General features: G+C 53.4%; 1 protein-coding gene across 3 annotated transcripts in view; it reads right to left on the bottom strand.

Moving 5' to 3' along the window:
- Positions 1 to 20,135, bottom strand: part of SH3BP4 (SH3 domain binding protein 4) — an 84,981-nt gene extending 64,846 nt beyond the window's left edge. For all 3 annotated transcript variants that reach the window (XM_064587287.1, XM_045867682.3, XM_045867681.3), the window contains exon 1: positions 19,953 to 20,135. The gene's annotated coding sequence lies outside the window, so the exon portion shown is untranslated. The remainder of the gene's footprint in view (positions 1 to 19,952) is intronic.
- Between the last annotated feature and the right edge of the window lie 1,913 nt (positions 20,136 to 22,048).

The following is a 22,048-nucleotide window of genomic DNA, read 5'->3' as shown; positions in this document are numbered from 1 at the left end:
GGTAAGTTTTACGATTATCCCCATTACAAATTGCCACGTGTCCCAGCCGGGCAGGCCTGCTGTGGTTCGAGATGAACTGTATCCCCCTCCAGTGTGGGCGCAACCAACTGGCTCGGATCCACCTAATTCCCTCCCTCCTCCCACTCATTGGCCAAAAAGCACCCCAACACCACCCAGTCAACACACGGGGCGCCATGGGGAGGGAGGAAGTAGCAAGAAGCCGGAGAAGCTGTGCCCAGCAATGACTCCCTTGTTTATTTCTGAGCTAGGAAAGCTCGTCCATGCCAGCAAGGGCAGGAGCCCCCGGTCTCCCTGAGCACCGAGAGGGCAAAGCCCATCCCTAAGGCAGAAGCCTCAGGGCTGGTCAGGCTGAAGCTTCCAGGAGCTCCTGCCTCAAAGTCGTGCCTCAGGATCGCTGTTAGCCTAGAGCCCTGTGTCCTCCTAGAGCCACCCTACCCCCTCCGCCCAGCGCAGTCTCCTACCGGGAGCACGTGGGGTCAAGTTCACGGATCTCTGAACGCGTTTTCCCATGGCTGGTGAGGAGCTGGCCCACAATAAAGGAAAACATTCCTTCTCGGGGGTTCAGGAGAAGTTTCCCAACCACACCTGTCAAGCTAGACCCAGAAAAGCCCTTCGAAAGGGGCTCACATTCCATGTGGGCGGTGCTACCTGGAGGCCCCCCCCAAAGCCAGGCTTCAGAAAGGGGAGCAGGGCGGAGGGAAGTGAGAGAAAGCATTCACTGTCTCCTCCAGAGGGCCCGAAGCATGTATTTCTTCCCCCAAAGCTGGAGTGGCTGCTAGGCTGGTGCCTGCCCCATGAAGGGTGGTTGACAATGCCTCGCTGGCTTGCTTTCAGAACAGAGGGCGCACTGCACGGCTTCTGCCCAGCGAGGGTGTCTATCGAGCTGGGGACGCCTGCCGAAATCGCAAGCAAGGCTGGCCCGGGTGCGCAGGAGAGGGTGCACTCCTGCTTTTGGTCACCATGCAGTGCGTGAAGAGCTACCGCCAACAATGGCCCTGGGAAGACAGCGTTCCACCTCACGCTGGGATGGCGATGTCGCCGAACACGTGCAGGGGACGCCAGGGGGGCCAGCCAGCACTTTCCCACCACTGCTGAGCGAAAAAGCAGGTCTGCAGGACTGAGCGCGAGTGACCCCATTTCTGAAATAATGTCCAAGTGATATTTATCTCACAGTGATGGAGCTATAGGCAGTCAGGGGACTTTTAATGAGTCTACGAGAAGCACGGATCGCTCACACACAAACAGACCGGACAATGAACGACCAGCCTTCATGGGCCCTGGGCAGCCTCGAGCCTCAGGTTCCAGGTCCCCAGGGCGATGTGGGTGTTTTAGATGTTATTCCTCACACTGGACTTCCATTATATGGGTTCTTGAAACAATCTGCAAGGGGGGAGGTGGCTTTCTGAGAGTAATGCCAGGAGAGGGCTTATTCCCTCTTTTCATGAAGAAACGTCTCCTTCTAAATGGTCTCTTCCAGAAATAAGCTCCCCCAGCAACTGTGTGATAGGAGAAAACCCCGGACATCTCGAACAATTCACTAGAGTCTTCATTTTTACCCCAAGCCCTGTTTGTACCTATATAGTAAAGAAAAAGGCTTGTCGAAAACAATTTATGGAAAATCTAAGTAACTAAGTGCCATTGAGAAGGAGCAGACTTGCCCACAAGCATGAAAAGACACTCACCGTCAATAATCCCTGAATGCAAATCAAAACCACAAGGAGGTACCACCTCACCCGCATTAGGGTGGCTACCATCAAACCGACAGAACACAGCAGGTGCTGGGGACCCTGCGGAGCTGGGACCCTCGTGCCCTGTAGCTGGGAATGTAAAAAGGTGCAACCGTTGTGCAAACAGCATGGCAGTGCCTCGAAAAATTAACAACAGAAGCACCAATATGACCCAGCGATCCTACCTCTCGGTATATACATCCAAAAGCATTGAAAGCAGGGTCTCAAAAGATATTTGCACACTCCTGTGCATAGCAGCGTTATTCACAAGAGCCAAGAAGTGCAACCCAAATGTCTGTGTGCAGATGAACACATAAAGAACATGGGGTCTATCCTCACAATGGAATATTATCCTGTCTTGAAAAGAAGGAGATCCTGTCACCCACTCTGCCACGGGCGCACCTTGAGGACATTATGCTGAGTGAAAGAAGGCAGTCACAAGAGGACAAATACTGCACGATTCCACCCAGAGGAGGGATTTAAAACAGTCACGTTTATAATAGAGTCAGAAAGCAGAAAGGTGGTTACCAGCGGCTGGGGAGAGGGAGGAATGGGGAGATGTGGTTTGATGGGTAAGTTTCAGTTTTGCAAGACGAAGAAAGTTGGGGGATGTAGATGTCTTTACACTACGGAACTGTGCACTTAAAAACCATCAAGATGGCAAATTTCATATTATGTGGTTGTTTACAATTAAAAATAAGTCAGTAAGATTTTTAAAAAGAGAGGGAGGTCATAGGGGCACCCGGGTGGCTCAGTGAAGCATCTGCCTTCGGCTCAGGTCATGATCTCGGGGTCCTGGCATTGAACCCCAGGTGGGGCTCTAAGCTCAGCGGGGAGGTCTGCTTGTCCTTCTCCCTCTGCCCCTCCCCCATCTTGTGCTCGCTCTCAAATAAATAAAATATTAAAAAAAGAGAGAGAGAGAGAGGGAGGTCATATATACCGTAGCCTACTTCGTTTGCTCAGGTTGCTTATGAACAAATGTGTATCTGGCAGCGCCCTGCAGCTAAACACACACACTCTTTTCAGTTCGGGCCTGGTACCCACAAGACAGGTCTGAAGCAGTTAAAAAAAAAAAACCCTCCACTCCCAGTTGTTTGATGTGGCAAAAAGTGACCCTGCTCCCCCAAAGCTAATAAACAAAAAAGACAAGTCTACCTGCACGCCACCTGGGAACACACAAACACAGAAACCTGAGCAGTACAGGTCAGCAGAATCCACCGCGGACGGAAGGAATCAGCCAAGGTCAGTCAAGGTCACTTAACCAAGGAAAGTGGTCTAGACCCTGGGAGACAGCCTGCTCGGGGGGAGAAGAGAGACTCACTTTTCACCCTCTATTGTCTGTAATACTTGGAATTGCTACAAAAGCACTTGTTATTCTTATAAAACGGATTTAGGTACACCAAAAGCTTAGAAAAACATCATCTTGGGAATGATACCCGAGATGCGTATTCCAATGGGGTGGGCGGGTGGTCACTCTAACCTGGTGATTTTCTGTCTTGGCTGGGCAGAGTCACCTTAAGATGCTCTTAAATTTAGAGATGCAGAGGCCCCAGCCCCAGGCCAACTGACTCTCTAGGGGAGGGACCTGTGCGATAGTTTTAACCTTCACAGGTGATATTCTAAACCCGCTGAGGTTTAGAGATTCACCAAGACCTCCCCTATGGTCACAAGAAAAGTAAGGATGCTGCCTGTGCCCCGTCTCAGTACTGATGCTGGAGACTACAGGGTTCTGCCCAGAGCAGCCGGAACTGAGACACCAGGACGCCGAGGCTCACTGTGTGTGTGTATGTGTGTGTGTGTGAGAGAGAGACAGACAGACAGACAGACAGAACGGGGCGGGAGGACTGTGGAGTTCTGCCCAGAGCAGCCAGAACTGAGACATCAGGACGCCGAGGCTCACTGTGTGTGTGTGTGTGAGAGAGAGAGAGAGAGAGAGAGACAGACGGACAGATGCCACAGGGAAGGGGGGATATTTAGCCTTAAGGCCTTGGGAGGAGAGTCCCACCGGGCAGGAGGCAGCAAAAACAAGGACCAGCGGTACAAACACGCATCACTTCCGGAACCACGGTGGAATCTTAGGGACGGCCTGGAGGATGCAGGGAAGAGCAGGCTGGAGATAAAAGTGCTCAAAGGCCAGCCTGCCCGTCCCTGTAGGCATGTCACGCCGAAAAGTTTAGGCTTATTCTACAAAGCCAGGAAGGCCTCAGAAGTCTGCAGGCCACACCGTGCTTTCAGTACCTGGGAAAGAGCAAAGGCCACGGGTGAACCGTGTCCAGCACGCTGAAGCCGCTGGTGTGCGTGAAGGACTCAGTCAATGAATGGGCGGCAGGAACAAGGGGGGGCGGGGTCGCAGAGCCACTCCGCTCACAGCTGACGTCAGCACACGCGGGACGGGACGGGACTGCGGAGTCCCACAGAAACCCAGGAGTATACGTAGCACACAGCATCCCCAATACAGAGAAGGGGGTGCTTTGAGCACTGGGGTGGGGGCTGGGACCCAGACCCTCACCATAGCCCACAGTCATCCCCAGATGAAAGCATTAAACATACACCATCAAAACCATATGCACACAATGGGCGCCTGGGTGGCTCAGTTGGTTAAGCGACTGCCTTCGGCTCAGGTCATGATCCCATGGTCCTGGGATCGAGTCCCGCATCGGGCTCCCTGCTCGGCAGGGAGTCTGCTTCGTCCTCTGACCCTATCCCCTCTCATGTGTTCTCTCTCATTTCTCTCTCTCAAATAAATAAATAAAATCTTTAAAAAAAAACAAAACCATATGCACACAAGACCGCAAAACCCACCTAATTAGATATCCCCACACAACAAAAACTGGGTAACGACAGACGCAAACACACACACGTCAAACTTCTCCGTGAAAACTGGGCCGTGGGAAGAGGACGGATGGAGGACGGGAGCCTGGCCAAGAGTCTCACGTGGCCCAGGGAACAGAGTCCCTGAGAACCAACCCCGCACACACTCTTGACACTCTGGTGACTCCAGGGGGCATGCTCTCCGTTCTAACCCCAAACCAAGGAGAAGGAGCTCACCAAGAGGGCCGAGAAGCAAAGTCTTCAGATCAGGTGGCAACAAAAGCGATTGGAGCATCATTATACCGAAGAAAAACAGTCCAGAAAGGGGGCTTTCAGCCAGTGAAAAGAATCGCTTACACACGGCATGAAATCCAGCTAAAGCAAGACGACCCACAAAGGGGGACAGCGGAGTATCAGAAAACGGGACTGGAAATGTCGAACACACGCTAGAGAGCATTTTTACGCTGACAAAACCGTAAAGTGACAAAAAGATCTGATTATCATGCTGAAGACACGGTTAGCGGTAATCCGGAGAGAAGGACGTTCCCCGCGGTCACGTGAGGGAACGTGAGCCCAGCTCCCGAAATCCGATAGTCCCCCAGACAGAACATATGGCACCCACCACAAAACACAACATCACCGATGAGCTGAATTTAATCGACCTACATCAAACTTCCTATCCTGGAGAAAATGCGATTGCCGTGCGAGTACCCAAGGAATACCCGAAAACACTGGAAGCAGTCTTGAAGCCTTTAGGGAGCCCCAGTGCAGCCATACCAGAAGTTAACCAGAAAATAAGGGGGAAGAAAGAGGGAAAAACATGAAATACTTGAACAAATAACTCCCGGTTAAGGAGGATATTAGAATAGGAGCCGAGGACTCCTCAGAAAGAGCAAGCTCAGGGTCCTGCTGGCTCCAGGCAGTCATCACATGACGATTTCCGGGGGGCCCCACCATGGAAACACAACTGTAACCATGCATCCCCACCGGGGTTCTACTGGTGCTGCCCCTTCCGTTTATACCCTCTGGGTTCAAACATTCTGGAGCCTTCCATCAGTCATCACCTTTACCACAAAGCTAATCTGGGTTCCAGACCTTCTGGGCAACTACAGCCTGCCATTCATTCCATCAGCCGTGGCCCGGTTATGAAGGACCAGGTGGCCCTGGGCCTGAGGGAGGGAAGGCCCAGTGGGGCTTCTCATCTTGTACTAATTCTTAGTTCAGTATATAGTGGCTACTCAGAAAGGCACCACAAAATGGGAGGTATCTGAGAGCAAACTTCTTAGGTATAAAGACTTATCTCTGAGCATCTACCACTCAGGGTCGTGAGGATCCGTGATTCCAGATGATCTCAAACAAGAGCGCCGTGCGGTGCCTGATGCGGTGTGCATCTTGACAGATGACAGCTTGGATGGAAACAAGGGGGACGTGGTCACACAGCCCCACGTCACGCGGGAAGGCTCACGTGTGCTTGCCAAGTGTGAGGGCGCAGTGGGGAGAGAGAACGGACACTCTCTCCTGCCCAGCTCCCCACCCTCCCGGCATTAGGGTCTCCTCCACCCCCACCCCGCAATCCCTCAAGCCTTGGCTCCTGCTGGTGGACTGGAATCATCCAGACCACCCATGTGGCCATCACCTGCCCCTTCTCATCTCAGCTGAGACCTCACCTTGCCTGCCTGCTCACACCACTGCCCCCCACACTGCTCCCGGGTCGGGTTCTGGTTAGCAGCTTGTTCATCCCGGGGTTTCTCTGCCCTGGGGGAGACCGGACGCCCAGTGTGGGGCAGAGCAGTTGGTGGTTGATAGCCTGGACTCAAATCTGGCTTCTGCACACACAGCTCAGACAAGTCTCCTACCCTCCTGGTGCCTTAGTTTTCCCCTGTTCCACAAGGATGGCAAGAGTCCCTCCCCACACCCACCGGTTGTAAGGACAAAGCCATGGGATGGCACACAGCAAAATGTCAGTGACGTCTTAACTACCACTATTAGCTATTACTACTATTATAAGCATCACATATCTGCGTTATGCAAGACGCCCAGGAAAAATTCAAAGAAGAGAGGAACTACAGAAACACGATTTGTTAGCAAAGTGGCATTCCATAGTTTTTTAATACTTCTATTATCAAGTATAATGTTCACTTAATTAAAGAGGCTGTTTATACTTTCTCTGCCAGACAGGCGACGTTCGCATTAATTTGCCGTCTACGAAAACGACTTTATTTCTGAAGTTTCTGAGGATCCTTACAGTTCAAAGCCAGACACGGGGGTCAAGGACGCAGAAGCCCCGCAACCTGGGAAGCGAGATGGGAAATGAGGCGCTCGTCAAACTGAGTCAACCCCGCTGCAGTGCTTGCGAGCAAATGCCCTTCGGCGACACGTCTGGGGTGGAGTCATTCGCGGTGATCTCTGTCCTTCCGCGCCGACGGTCTACGTATCCATGGCCCACTGCTGCACGTGCAAGCCCCGGGTTCACGGTCAAGTGTTTGGGTAAACATCCCTCCCCTGTCAGTTAACACCCAGGCATCAGTGCCGCATAATAGTCTTTACTCCCTTGTACTGCGTATACTCGCTGGTCCGTGGACACATTCATGAGCCTCTTGGCTTCGGTGTCATCATGGGTAAGAAGGGAACGATGCCACTTACCCCCTGGGTTTCCACAAGGGTCCACTGGGCGAGAGGCCCCGGAGCAGACAGTATTAGCTACCGCTTCCGGGTCTCCTCTTCTCTCCCCAAATATTTTAAATGTAAACATGACTTTGTTTCATTGAAGACAATGGAGGGGGCTGGGGGCAGACAGGTGGTGACCACCCCAATCCCCGCCCGCCAATTTTCATATTCAAACAACCATGATTTCTGTGCACTCCCTTCCAGGCCTGTCTGCGGGCTTCACGGAGCTGCCTATTTGTAATTCCCGGCAGTAAAATCTGAAGGCAGAGGACAACCACAAACAACCTGACATATTCAAAGTCACACTCGCTCAAGTATTCCCCGTAGTGCCTAATTTACAGTCCTCCTCAAAGCCATAAATGGGCATTTTGTCGTGCATGCCTTGTTCACCTGTTACTCGCGGCCTCCAACACCACACTCCCCTCGGGGATCCCTGCCATTTTCTCCAGGCTCCTGCTCATTGAAATAACCCGGCTTCTTCCCAGAAAAATCATCAGGCTCCCAATTTAGCAAGCAGCCAATTTCTCGACAATTCCACTAATGACAAAAAAGTGGTGTTTATGACATCATGTTCCAGCTCTTAGATAAGTTCTTTTAACCTTGAAAAAGGCATGGTTTTACTCCGAGCACGTTGAGGACAGTTGGTTGTCCTCCCGGGGCAGAAGGCGGCACGGAAGGTCCTCCCCAAGTAGAACCAGGATTAGCCGGGTCAATGTGGGTTAAACACAGAAATCCGCTGGATGGCCAGCAAAGCCGCCACCTCCCAGCAGCTCAGGCTCCTGTGGCCCGAGAAGGAGGCTGTCAGGAGGGGAAGGACGGCCCAGCCTGGTGGGTTTCAGAACCTGACAAGGAAGGCCGGGGATCATCCTGTGTGCCACTCTGAGGGCCATGGGCCAGGGGCACAATTCGAAACAGCCGACCCCGGAGAGGTGCTCCGATCTATCTCTCGGGGTCCCTCCCATGCTGCTTTCACTGGAAAACCTCCCCTTCTTTCTCAATACCTTTTCCTTTCTGGAATATAAAAATGCTGTGGCTCTCTTAATCATCTGACGGCTGGCTTAGTTTCCAGTGTCATTTTGCTAACAAAGGTAACCCTCAGCACTGTGCAGAGGGGTCATTCAATCAGATGATCTTATGAGACTCTCCGAGTAAGTCGGGAGGGAGAGGCAGCCGTGTGGGTCACAGGGTGGGGTCACGGGAGCCCCCCAGGGGGGCAGGGGTAGGGGAGATGAAGGGTGTGAGGAGGTGTCCAGGATGAGGGGCGGGGTGTCAGGGCACCTCCCAGGTCCCTTTCAAGTCATGACTACACGTTTAATGAAGTTTTTCCAGTGCCTGAAAGTTCAAAGCTGAATGAAGCCCAGAAGGGCTGTTCCCTCCAGCCACTTGCCCCTCGCATCCCCTGACAAGTGCTTCCAGAAAGCTGTCACCTGGTTTGGTTCCTGGCACTGACTCAACCACCCAGGGCCCCCCCAAAACCCCTGCAGGTGCCTGCCCAATTCTTTCACCTCTCACTTAGTGGGGCTCTTGCACGAAGCGTGTCCTGACCCCCCAGTACACCCCGTGAACCCTGACCTCTCCTCCTGGGTACTGGTGGCCACTTGCCCGGCAGAGACCTTCCCCAGTGGTTACTCCATCACCCGCCTGGAACACAGCGGGCTCAGTGCGAGTGAGGGAATGAAGGCTTGTGAGTCCCACAGCTCATCAGGAGAGGAAGAGGGCCAGGGACAGCGTCCCAGACAGTTACAAAAGGCTCAGCTCTCAGACCCAATCTAGGGGCTCTCCGCCCCCCGAAACCAACCACCAGTGTGAATGAGCAGTCCTCCGGCCTTCCCAGCAGCCCCCAAAGTGCTGCCTCATGTCAAAATAGGTGAGCAGTGACTCATGGACACAGTGGTGCCAAGACCAGAGGCGGCAGCCAGGCCCCTCTGCAAAGCCACGCTCAGGAGGCGGGCCAAAATATATTCAACCCATAATTTAGTTTTCCTCTCTTGCCAGAATGAAGAAGTCCTGTGACACCAGACCGCAGTTAGAAATCAAAAGGATGGCCTCCCTGTCCGGGGAAGGGATTAAGCACGTTCTCCTCTTAATGAACCTGGAAGTTGTAAACCAAGTCTGGGGTGAGGCCCTGCACCAGATCCAACTGCAGTCCACCTCGCCGGAGCGGATCCAAGACGCCGCCTCACACAGCACTCCTGACACCCAGAAGGACGTGACCCCGGCGGCGCACAGTGACCGTTCATGCAGCTGACCGCAGGGAAATCATCAGCCATTCACCTCTGGGAGGGAGGGGGCCCTGAGGACCTCCGGACAGAAACACCTCCTGTGTTCTCAGACACACACCTTCCCCATATGTTGATGTTTCTGAAACTGGTGTGTAAGGGGCGACTGGGTGGCTCAGTCGTTAAGCGTCTGCCTTCGGCCCAGGTCATGGTCCCGGGGTCCTGGGATCGAGCCCCGCATCGGGCTCTCTGCTCGGCGGGAAGCCTGCTTCACCCTCTTCCATTCCCCCCTGTTTGTGTTCCCTCTCTCGCTGTCTCTCTCTCTGTCAAAATAAATAAATAAAATCTTTAAAAAACAAAAAACAAAAAACTGGTATGTAAGTAGGGTGCCTGGGTGGCTCAGTCGGTTGAGCATCTGCCTTCGGCTCAGATCATGATCTCAGGGTCCTGGGATGGAGCCCCGTGTCAGGCTCCCTGCTCAGCGGGGAGGGAGCCTGCTTCTCCTTCCCCTCTGCCACTCCTCCTGCTTGTGCTATTTCTCCCTCCCTCCCTCCCTCCCTCTCTCGGTCAAATAAATGAAATCTTTAAAAAAAGAAAAGACACTGGGTGTAACTGTACATCCTAAAATTGAGCTGTGCTTTCCCAACCCCACCCCAAAAGCTCACAGTGCAGAGCGTGAGCAGTTGGACAGTCAGGAAAGAATCCCCACAAATGTGGTACAGGAATTTCTAAGCCTGGTCTTTTTTTTTTTTTTAAAGATTTTATTTATTTACCTGACAGAGAGAGACATAGCGAGAGAGGGAACACAAGCAGGGGGAGTGGGAGAGGGAGAAGCAGGGGGAGTGGGAGAGGGAGAAGCAGGCTTCCGCGGAGCAGGGAGCCCGATGCGGGGCTCGATCCCAGGACCCCAGGATCATGACCTGAGCTGAAGGCAGACGCCTAACGACTGAGCCACCCAGGCGCCCCAAGCCTGGTCTTAAAGTTCACCCAGTTGTATACAATAGTCCTAGAAACTCTTCCCAAGGTCACTGCCTTTGGAGATGCTTTTCTAAGTAGCGATTACACATTCATCCAACTATTAATATAATTAGAAGTTCTTTGTAGATTTTAAGCACAATAGTGGCAAAAAACAAAAATTCATTCGAAGGAAAAACTTCCATGTATTGAAAGATGTATGCATCAAGATATTCACTGCAGAGCTCTTTATAATTTCAAAGTGACTGGAAACTGTCTATGAATAAGGATTTTTAAATAGGGTGCATCCCGGTACCATCTGAGGATCTGAATCTGTGTTTATTGATGTGAAAATATGTCAACAACAATTTTAGATAAAAAGCAGTTTTGTTTTTTTTTTTTTTAAGATTTTTATTTATTTATTTGACAGAGAGAGAGACAGCCAGAGCAGGAACACAAGCAGGGGGAGTGGGAGAGGGAGAAGCAGGCTTCCCGCCGAGCAGGGAGCCCGATGTGGGGCTTGATCCCAGGACCCTGGGATCACAACCTGAGCCGAAGGCAGATGCTTAACGACTGAGCCATCCAGGTGCCCAGATAAAAAGCAGTTTTTAAAAAGCGTAGCATTCATTCGGAAGATCCGTATAAAAAGAATTGCTATGCACAGAACAAGTCCCCACTCTTATGATCCCGCTTTGTTTGGAAGTTTCTAGACTTACATGTGACAAGACTGGAAAGTCAGAGAAAAACACCCAGTTCAGACCAGACTGGTTCTCGTGGGTGGCAAAGTTCCAGCGATGTTAACTTTTTTCTCCTTTTGCATTTTCTAATATCTCCAAGATGAACATATAATTACTTGGGTAATTAGAAAAAACTCAAGTGGAAAGGTTTTCCTTTCCTTTTTTTTTTTTTTAAGAAAAAAGAAGGAAAAATCACAAGAAAATATCCCCTAAACAATTCGTTTATCTAGAAAGTACTTGTATTGATCCCAACACACTTCTCATCCTCTGCTCACAGTCAGGCCTTGGAAGACCCAGGCTCAGTGGCCTCGACCGATTGGCTGTTGGTCCCCACACACTCGATCCGACGTGTGAGCCTGGGGCACAACCTGTTGACTGTATCCCTTGCATTTCCTCCAGCTCCCAGAAATCTGAGGAATGGGGCAAGGATTGGGGGAGCTAATCCTTATTGAGACATTTACCAATACATCATGCAACTAGTCTGCGCCCGCACACATTTCAAAGGTCAGACTGAACACCTAAAAATATCAAAGCCCTGCACTCCTGTTTAATGCAGATGGTGAAACATCACCAAAAAAAATCTCTATTTACTCAATTTTTAAGAAAAAATCCGCCGTGCACACAGGACTCACAAAAAACTCCCCAGGATTGGTACGGGGCCCAAGGCTCAACACAGGGGGATGATGCAGCAAAATCCACATCTCCACGTTGACATCTCCCAGGCCCCAGAAGTAAGTACTATCGCCACCATGTTACAGATGAGAAAACGAGGTCTTGAAGGAGTCCAAAAAGTTGTCCAATGTCAAAACCGGAAGTATACAGAAACCCAAGATTCGAACACAGACCGGTGTGTGGGATTGAGAGAGAGAGCACAAGTAGGCAGAGAGGCAGGGAGAAGCTGACTCCCTGCTGAGCGGAGCCCAACGCAACTTGGGGCTCGATCCCAGGACCCCGAAATCATGACCCAAGCCGAAGGCAGATGCTTCACCCACTGAGCCACCCAGGTGCCCCTAGCCACTTAATTCTTAATAAGGATTCTCCTTCAAGCACATACGACTTTCGGTTGTGCAAATCGGACTGTTTCATCATGGATTGATTGAAAAGAAAGAGCCATTTACAGAAGACTCCGGCACAGTGCCTGACACAGAGGAAAAGCCCAATAAATGGGTGAAACCACAGAAAAATCCCTATGTGAAGAGGTGGGTAGGAGTATTTCAAGGGTGTGTGCGCGTGTATGTCCTCAAATAGTAACTATGAATCTGAGAGATTCTGAGCATCTAAGTGTCAAATTACCTGAAACTGAATTTCTCAAGCTCTTAAAATATTTATAAATAAAATACCAAGTGAAGGAACCGACGAAGCTCCCGCCTGGAGAAAAGGAATTCCTGGGGGCCATTTCCCTCCTTTCCCGGGACTGGCTGGGCCAGCGTCTGCCACCGCCCGGATTACGGATTACAGAGCAGAGAAGGTTCTAGCATCTGTCTCTGAGACGAACACACGCTCTTCCCCAAATGAACAGCCCCGAAATCACAGGTGGTTCTAACAAAATACAAGCCAACTATGTGCACTACGTAAACTCTAAAGAACTCATTTTTGATGTGCGGCCAGTGTCCCGTCTCCCATGACATCCCCCAGAGTCGGCAGCCTCTGACAAGGGCTGGAAAGGTGAGCGAAATGGGAAATTTGGGTTTCCTCGTCTGGCACTATAAGGGTAAGATATCCAACAGCTGCCTACCAGCACAAAACCAGGACCCCAAGGGATAGGGCTCTCCTCTTGTGAACATCTTGAACCCTGATTTCTGAAACCACAAAGGGAAAAAAAATATCCCAACTTCTGCGAGGGGAATTGGGATGGGGGCCACGGGGAGGAACAGTGAGATCGGACCAGAGCCGACGACCCGGTTTACCTACCACCACCACCCTCACCACCGTCCACTGAGTGACTCTGGTCTTAGGTCTCGGGCCCAGCACTTTACATGAAGTATTTATAAGTATTATATCAGCTCCAATAATTATTTCCAGTGAACTTTCAACCCAGTGCTTTTATTTTCCATTCCCACGAAGGACACATACAAATATCGGACACCACTTCTCAAAGCGACGATTCTCAGGGTAATAAAAAATATTTGAACGCACATGCATTTTTTCAGATATTCCACTTACTTCTTTGTATCCAAAACTTATTAAAAATTCAAATCCTTTCAAAGTGGGCAGCGGCGTAAAATGGGTAAACAGAGGTGGGGCGAGCCTCTCTGAATGAAACGTTAAATGTCAGAGCAACCGGGGTGCCACTTGACAGAATTTATGAGTAAGCTGATTACTATTCACAGGCCAGAATTCTTAAAAGGCAGAAATTACTTCTGTCACATATTGTGCATTTGGAACTGCTAAGACGTCTAAGAAGAGACTATTAATGCTGCCTCCGAATGGTTATACGGTAAGTCACCACCCAAAGTGATCACCTGGGTCAGCCCCTGTCTCCACCTGTCAATCTCCTCATCCATGGGACGTGCTGTCTGGCACTGAGGATGCAGCCATCAGTGAAATGTGACCGGTGCCCAGCAGCGCCCAGCCTAGCAAGACAGCGGACATGCAAGAAGCTGCGGGTCAGCTCCCGACCTCGGGGACTCAGGAGAGATTTCTTGAGAAGGAGTCTAAACTGGGTCTTAGGGACCAAGGAGTTCCCCCAGCCACAACAGCCTGAAAAGGCATTTGGGGAAGTCTCTTAACCTGTTCTTCTGAAGACAACCACCCACATCCATCTCCTTCTCTCACAGGGCGTGGGGGCACTCACCGCCCTGCACCACTGTGGGCTGGCCCCCGCAACCCAGGCCCTCCGTCTGACCCAGCCCTAGGTCCCTCCTGTCTCAACACCATCAAATGACAGTCCCGTTTCTTTTTACCACTAATATTTTCCCATATTCTCTATTTTTTCTAGAATCTTTCAACTACCACACTCACACGGTTCTGACAAGCCAAACCCAGTGGCCTTCTGTCTTCCCGTTGTTGCTTCTTCGATCAACCCCACAACTGTCCTGTTTGCACTGGGCTCCCAACCGCCTTCCTCTACACCCCCACCTTCTGCCTGGCTTCAGGGACACACACCCCGCCTGTTCTCTCCTCCAGCTGCTTCTCCACTCCCTCTTTGGCCTTCCCGCCCCATCTTCATGAGGTGAGCCAGAAGCGTGCTCCCAGGCCCCCCGGCTCATGCTCCAGTCTCCAGGGAGCTCTTCCACGCTCATGGGCTCAACCCTAAGGAAATGAGGCCCAAGTCAGCCCTCTCAAAGGGTTCTCGGTCCTCCTCGGATCAGCAGGCAGACCCTGCAGGTGAACAACCCCAGGGACGCCTCCTTAAATTCTACACCCCAGGGGCCTGGCTTCCCTCTTGCTAGTGTCAGACCTGCTAACAAGGCTGGCTCAGACGTTTAAGGACCCTCCCCCCTTCCCATGTGCTTGCTGCCTCCCAAGGAGCTCTCACATTGTAAAATAATTTTACTGCTAATTGTGATAGAGAAAAAATAATCAGAGTTATGTGTGCAACCAGTTCAGACTGACAAAGCCCTTAACCAGTGAGTTTCTCTTGTCTTCACTTGGGTGGTCCCGGGAAGCTCCTCTAGACTCTGGCTCTCTGCTTTAACACCAGAGATCAGCTCATCAAACCCACCCAAGGAGCGGTCTCTCCAAGGACAGAGCTCCTGGCTTCATCCTGACCCCTTCTCTGTTCTAGACCAGCAAGAGTAACCAAGGCAGAACAAGTATGTCGATCACCACCCATGGAAGGAAAGAGTCAATGAATGGAGTAAGGTCTCCAATTGGCAGCTGGAAAGATCTGGGCCTCTGCCTGCCTTTCCAAGAACCTGGCCCTGAAAACCTTCCTTGGCTCCTCAAGGGAAAGTTGCAAGTCCACCTCAAATACAGGGTCTGCCGTCCCTAGTCCCATACCACTCCTCCAGTCTCCTTCCCACAGACTCCCTACCTCAGCGTGGAGGAACCTGGATACATATGAAAATGGGGATTCTGATGGGGAGGTTTTAGAAACTGCCGGGGTCTGGGCCCCGCCCTCAGAGATTTGCATTCCCCTGGGGATCAGGCTGGCAAAGGTGGATTTTTAAAAACCTCCCAGGTGATTTCAACATACGGTATGTTTTGAAGTTGGCCAAAGCACGGCACCCAGTGACGTCCGAACCCTCTCCCCGCCCACCTGCTGGGCAGACATGGTCCCCGAAGAAGCCAGTTAACCATGTGGCCGGCTCTGTAAGGGGGGCCAGCAGGTGGGCCCAGTGTGGTGAAGGGCGAGCTGCAGCCGGCTCTCGCTGGCTCACACGGGTGGTTCAACAATGCCAGCCCTGGGAGCTTCCCAGTGGCCACAGTGCGGATGTTTAGACCACACCACCGAAACCAGCAGGTGCAACAGTGAGAGTTCTTTGTTCCTTTCCTCCGAGCAGGTTTATCAGCACACGGGCCTCCTACACTGGGAATCCAGGAAAGGACACCTATATTCCCTTCAGGCCTGGGGACTAGAACAGGCTTCCATGTTCCTAAAAATGGGGCAGGGTTTCCCTCAGTCCCATAGCCTGGGGGAAGGGGGAAGAGGGAGAGAGGAGAAGATGAATCACAGGAGTCTGGAACCACAAAAATCCTTCCACAGGAAGTATTCTTTTCAATTTGTTCAAAAGCGCTGGGCTAACAGGAACCAGCAGAGAGTTTCTCCAGAGATGAGCTTTTAATGAGCAGATAAGAATAATCTCCTCAGTGTGTCATTTATTTCATTGTGAAGTGGAAGGTGGAATCCTTATCTTACACTTACTTGAGAGACTTCCCATAATCTTTATCTTATTCTTGTGACCTCGGTCTGCCCGGAATACCCTCACTTCATGGTAAAAGGACAGACTTCACGGGGGCTCCTGTGTGAGTTACCCCAACTGCAACGCCTCAGTCTTCCAAAGAAACCAACCTGGACCCTGCAGACAGGGCGAGGACAGATCAGACCCCCAGGAATAAAGGTACAACCCGGCTGCCTTCCCCTTAGGCTGCAAACATTTTACAGGTTTTAAAGATTCCGTCGCCTTCAGAGTACAAGTTCTATAACTGTGTAGGGGAGGCTTCACGCGCCTGTCATCATGCCACCCGAATGCAGGAGCGTCTTTGCTCTCAGCACCCTGGGAGATGGGATTAAGAGCGCTGGGCTCAGGCACTTTCAGGTTCAATTCCCGGCTCTAGCACTTTGGGACCACTGTGCTGGGGGACTACTTAAATCCTCATAGCTTTCCTGTATAATGGAACCCCACACGGTTTGGGTGAGGATCTTAAAGTGTGCATGCCAGGCCCGGTGCTTCGTAAGCCCTCGGTATCAGCAGATGATACCTCTTTCTACCCCTAAAGCACCCCAAATCTCAACTTAAGTTAGGTGAGCTCAGTACACCGCTCTCCTTCCTGACATCCTATTGGCTTACTGCCAGTTCGGTCTGGGCAGGCACCAGGCCACCTGGCGGATGGGGGGGTGGGGGCTGATGCCCTCTGTGGGATTCACCCTTCCCTCCTTGGAACACATCACCCGCCCCTTGATTTCTAAAATACCTTCTGTGTGCTCTGGCCTTCGGAAGGCTGAATACTGACAACCTTTCCCTTAGGATGCTTGGCCAGGTGGCATCAGGTGCTGTTCCGTAACAAGAGGATGCCCCCGGGGCCCACTGAAAAGCAGGCTCAGGCTTCCTGAGACATCCTGCATAAGTAGCAGGATTGTTCCCTGGGTGTTTGGGGACTCGGTGAATTATGTTCCTGTCACTCCTCCAGAGGGTGATGGCGGAATGTGGGGCTTCTGCTGTGCCAATAGCTGGGAAGGCAGGCGGCCTGGCGCTGCACTGGGTGGCCCCGGGCTCCCCTCCAGGCCAGGAGCAAAGCTGGGCAGAGCACTCTGGGTGAAGTCTCCGTAGCTGTTTGGGTTTGGTGACCCTTCCCGGTTCCGGCTAATCAGACAGCGACCTCAAGACAAAGAAGTCCTAGCGCCCAGCTCCAGGGCCTTCGGAAATATCACAGGGGCCTGCCTCGAATTCTCAGAAGAGAAATCACACCACGGTCCAAATTCAGGTGTTGGACTTGAAAAATAACAAAGCTAAGGAAAACCCACATGGCTGGACCAAAGCCCCATTTGCTAAAACAGCAGCTGCTACTCAGTCAAAACAAGGCTGATATCCGAAACAGGGAGCCAGGCAGGAGGTCAGCAAGGGTCGAACTCCGTGGTTCTTCACCTTGTTCAGGCCAAGGACTCCCCTAAGAAGCTGAGGGAAGCCAGGAGGCCTCCTCCCACAAGTAACTGGCTGGGATCGGAAGATTTAAATGGGGGAGGGAGTGGCCTCCCAGGACCCAGGGGCGTAAACCCCATTCATATTAGCGTCACCTCACAAACAGAAGAGAAACCATTAGAATAAGAAAAAGTCCATTCCAGCAGCCACAGGAAAGCACGTCCAGCCTGCTGGGTAACCAGCAATCAAGTTAGCAAACAACAGCAAGGGAGAAAATCCAGGAAGACTCCCTCTTCCTCCCTCCACCAAGAAAATTAAGAGCATAATACTAACTGGCAGAGAGCCCAGTTAAGGACACTTAGCAGCAACTTGTCCAGCCCCCTTTCTGGGTGCTTCTGGAAATCCCCCTGTGTCTGGGCTGGGATCAGCCACTAGACCTCGGGCAGATCAAAGTGCCGGTGGGATCCAACAATAAAATAATGAAAACTATCAAATGACAGACTGAAGCCCCGCAGACCTGCTATGGAGAGGCTCTTCCAGCATTGTTTCTATGCCAGGAGAACAAAAGGCAACCTGTGTGCTCCTCTCCCCACTCGGGCTTTGCATACCTGACATTAACAAATGGTGTGAGTCCCTATTCATTGTTTGAAAGGGCCACAGAGTGTGGTGCCTGAGTCCTGGAACAACAGGAAAAAATTAAAGCTCACAGAAGCTTCTGGGGCACCGCAGATCTGAGCTGCTCATTGTTCATTTAGTAAACAAGTGAGCCGTAAGACAAATCCCTAGGAAGCCAGGTTTGTTCACTTTCCGAGTCCTCCCAGAACTAACTGTTCCCTCTCGGATCAGCATGGCCTTGGCATTCCACAGATGGACAAGCATCGGGCCTGGGCAACGGGGGACCTGTCCCTTACCCTCTCCACGTCCACCCATACGCAGAAAGCAGAAGGGAGAGGACCATCGGGGAGTGTGGTCTCCTTCCAAGCCCCCACCCACGCCCACCTCCCTTTGTTGAGCAGAATGCACAGAGCCGGGAACCAGGAACGTTCTCCAGGATCCACTGGACATTCCTGGAGTCTGTTTCCTGGTCAGGACGGCCAGGTGGGAGGTAGACTGCTTAACTGGATGACGGCAACAACGTGGAAGAGCAAAATGCTCCCTAGCCCCTTAAAGTACAGTCGCTGTCCATCCAAGGATGTCAAAACGCTTCACAAACCACCCATTAATTTTTATGGTGGCCTGAGAAGCAGATTGAGAATCATTACCTTCATTTTTACAAGGCAAGTAACCAAAACCACAGTGGAAGGTGGAGAGGCACCAGGCCAATGCAGTCTTAGCCAGCGTTCGAGGCTGACTGCTTCCTTCTCTCTCCACCTCAGGCCCACAGAAAGGGAACTGGTAGCCAGCTGAGAAGGCAGCCAGGCCAATAAAGCTGAACTTAGGTGTTCAGAGACCACCATGCTTGGAAGGGTGGGGAGGGGAGAGTTGCATGAAGGATTACTTTGATTAAGGCAAGAGAAGCTCCGGCTGTAACTTACTCATTAAATCGGTAAGCCTGTGACCCCAAGAATGCAAACATTAAAGGCCGATAGGAACAGTGGGATCACGGATGGCTTCTGTCTTACTGTTTATATTTGCCTTCATTTTTTCCACGTTTTCTACCCAAAGCATATTACTGCTTTTGTGACCAAACAAAAGTTATACGAACTTATTACTGATAAAGGACACAGTACAAATCTGCAGCACTGACTTGCCAAGAAAAAGCACGAATAAAATCCAGCCCGGCGTCCCCTTTCGAAATCTCACTGATGGTGAGGCGCCGCAAGCCTCTTCGCGCGTAGAGGGCCCGCCGCTCTCGCACCGCCCAGCACCCCGGGCAACGGCCAGCGCCGGCCTGGTCCCCCGGCTGCAGGAGCGGCCCCGGGCCAGGAGCCGCCCGCACTCCCGGGCACCACCAATCCGCAGCGCGGAGCGGGCTTCCCGGGAAACATCACTTAGAGAACAACGTGCCTCTCTTCCAGCCGTCCCCACCCGCCGGCAGCCCGCGCTGTCAGCTCGCGGCAGCTCGCTCGCCGGACGGCCCAGCCAGAACCCGGGATTTGCATTACCATCCTAAAACCAGGCATCTCCTAAGTTGAAATATGCATTGTCACCGACAAGTTTAACCCGGGACCGCTCGCCCCCTCCCCTCCCCAGAACCGCGCGAGGGGGCGCCCCGGGGACGCGTGCGGTCGCCGCGCCGGGCCACCCCGCAGGGCCGGCCCGGGAGGCTCCAGGGCCGGGGAGAGGGCTCCGCGGGCGCACGCGGGGGCTCCGACAGAGGCTCGGCGCCGGGAACCCCGGCCCGCCCGCCTGCACCTAGGTGACCCAGGCGCCCGAGCGGCGGCGAGGGGCGCGAGGCTTCCCAAGCCCGGCGCCAGCTGTGCCCGGGCACCCGGAGCCCCGAACTCAGGCGGCGGGGGAACGATCGGCGCCCACGAGGGTGCGAGCCCGCCGAGCCCCGGCAGGCGCCGTGGGAGGGGGCCGGGCAGGGGCGGGAGCGGCCCGCAGGGGACCGCCGGACTGCCGCCCGCCTACCTGGCTCGCATTGCGTCCCCGCGGGCTCCTGCGGCTCTCCTCGCGGTCTGGGAGCTCGGCCCCACCGGGGGCGCGCGCGGCTCCGCCGGAATCTCCGCGCGAATGTCCGCGCGGCGGCGGCGAGCGGCCAGGACCGCCGAGAGTGCCCCGAGCGCTCGGCCCGCGCCTCCCCGGGCCGAGGGTGGTCCCCGCGCCGGGGCGGGGCCGCGGGGGCGGGGGCGGGGCGCGCGGGGCGGGGACCAGGGAGGGAGGGCAGGGGTGGTCTCCGCGGGGGTGGAGCGTGGGGGCCGGGCGGAGCCTGAGCCGAGGCCACTTGGGAGACGGGGCGGGAGGGAAAGGGGGACGCGGAGGGGGAACCAAGCGCCCACCTCCCGAGTCAGATCGGGCGGGGCGGGGCAAACATGGAGGGGGCGTGGCCGATCTGGGGAGGCCCAGAAGGCCGGGCGGGGTGTGGACGAGTTGGGGGGGTCTGGGGGGTGTGGGGGCAAAACGCCGAGGCCGGAGGGGGCGGGGCTTAGCCAAGGAGGCTGCGAGACCGGGGCGGGGTGGGAATAAGTAGGGGGCAGGACTAAGTAGGGGCGGGGCTTAGCTGAGGCCGCCGACAGGCCGAGGGGGGAATGTGGATAATTAGGGGGCGGGGCCGAGCCGTTGGTGCCCGGAGGCTGGGGGTGGGGGGGCGAGTGCGAAGGGGGCGGAGCCGAGCGGGGGCCCTCCGGAGGCCCGGGCGGGGTGTGGTTTGCCGGGGCTGGGCGTGCGCGCAGGGGCGAGGCCGAGCCGGGGCCGCGGGGAGGCCGCCCGGGAGCGAGCGCGCAGGCAGGGGGTGGCGCCGCGTCTCCCGGAGCCCCAGTTGGGACCCCGCCTTGGTGCTTGCTCATCTTCCTCCTCCGGGCGCCAGCCGGGGAATGGGGTACCGGCCGCTGGGCGCCCCCGGGGTCTTGGTCCCTGGAACAAGCAGATCTAGATACAGCAGCTTCATCCTTACGTTTTGGTCGCGCTCCTGTGTTCCTTGCACCCCCCATCCTCCCATCCCTTCTCGGGGAACCCCACGCGGGTGAGGTACGGCTCCGCGAGCGTCGGCCAGGACGCGGAGGGTGGTACCTAATGCTGAGAATCCTGCTTCCAACACACGGTGGGAGGAAGGCAGTGCAGGGCTGTGGTAAGTAAGGCGAGAAGGGCAGTCACATTGAACATTACGAAGAAGGAGAACTTCCTGCTGAGCAGAGTGCAGGAGGAATTCATAGCATCATAACCATTTCCACTTGTGTCCCTATGCCTGGCACCTAAGAAGAGCTCAGTAGATGCTCAATAAATGCTCAGTAAATCGCACCACCACTTACTGTGTGGCAAGCACTTTCCATGGAATGACACACTTAATCCTCAAAAAATCCCGTACTTGACTACTCTTTTTAGTCCGTTTCACACATGAGTGGACTGAAGCTCCGAGGGTTGATTTGACAGCAAGAAAGTAGTAGAACCGGAATTTGACCTGAGGCCACTCTGGAGGTTGCGCTCTAACCACGTGGGGGACTACCAGCTGCCTTGCTGTGGGACTGGAGTCCCCCCTGCAGGACTGAGGGCCCCCTACAATGCAGAAACCTGGAGGAAGCACAGGTCTTCCCTGGGACAAAAGCTCTCATTTATTGATCCAGGTCTAGACCTAGACATCCCTGGAGGTGTTTCTCACCATTACCTAGCAAGGCAGATACTCTTACTCTCATTTTATAGGTGACTTTAGACCTTATGTGCTGTATCGTGATCTCATGGGGCACATGAATCTAAATTCAAACCCTGGATTTTCTGAATCCCAAGCCTTTGCTGCTCCCTCTGTCTTGGAGATCTCCCTTTACCTAGGGAATTGTTTTCTTGATTTGCAGTCCGTGTTACGTTTTCAGAAGGATTCACAGGAAGACAGAGATGTGGTTCAAGAAGGGTGGAGATCGGGGTTCCGATTTGGGTGTGGGCAACTGAATTCCTGAAAATGGATACAGTTAGCCCTAAAATGTATGCTGCAGGCTTTGAAAGGAGCCTCAGAGAGGAAGAGGACGTCCACGGGGCATGGCGGGGGCCCAGGGAGGTCTCAATAGTATAGGGACATG

The sequence above is a fragment of the Mirounga angustirostris genome, unplaced genomic scaffold, assembly GCF_029215605.1.
Source record: "Mirounga angustirostris isolate CCGP_5_RB_7025 unplaced genomic scaffold, mMirAng1.0.hap1 SCAF_3, whole genome shotgun sequence".
Lineage (NCBI taxonomy): Eukaryota > Metazoa > Chordata > Mammalia > Carnivora > Phocidae > Mirounga > Mirounga angustirostris.
This window is presented reverse-complemented; position numbering and strand designations above follow the sequence as displayed.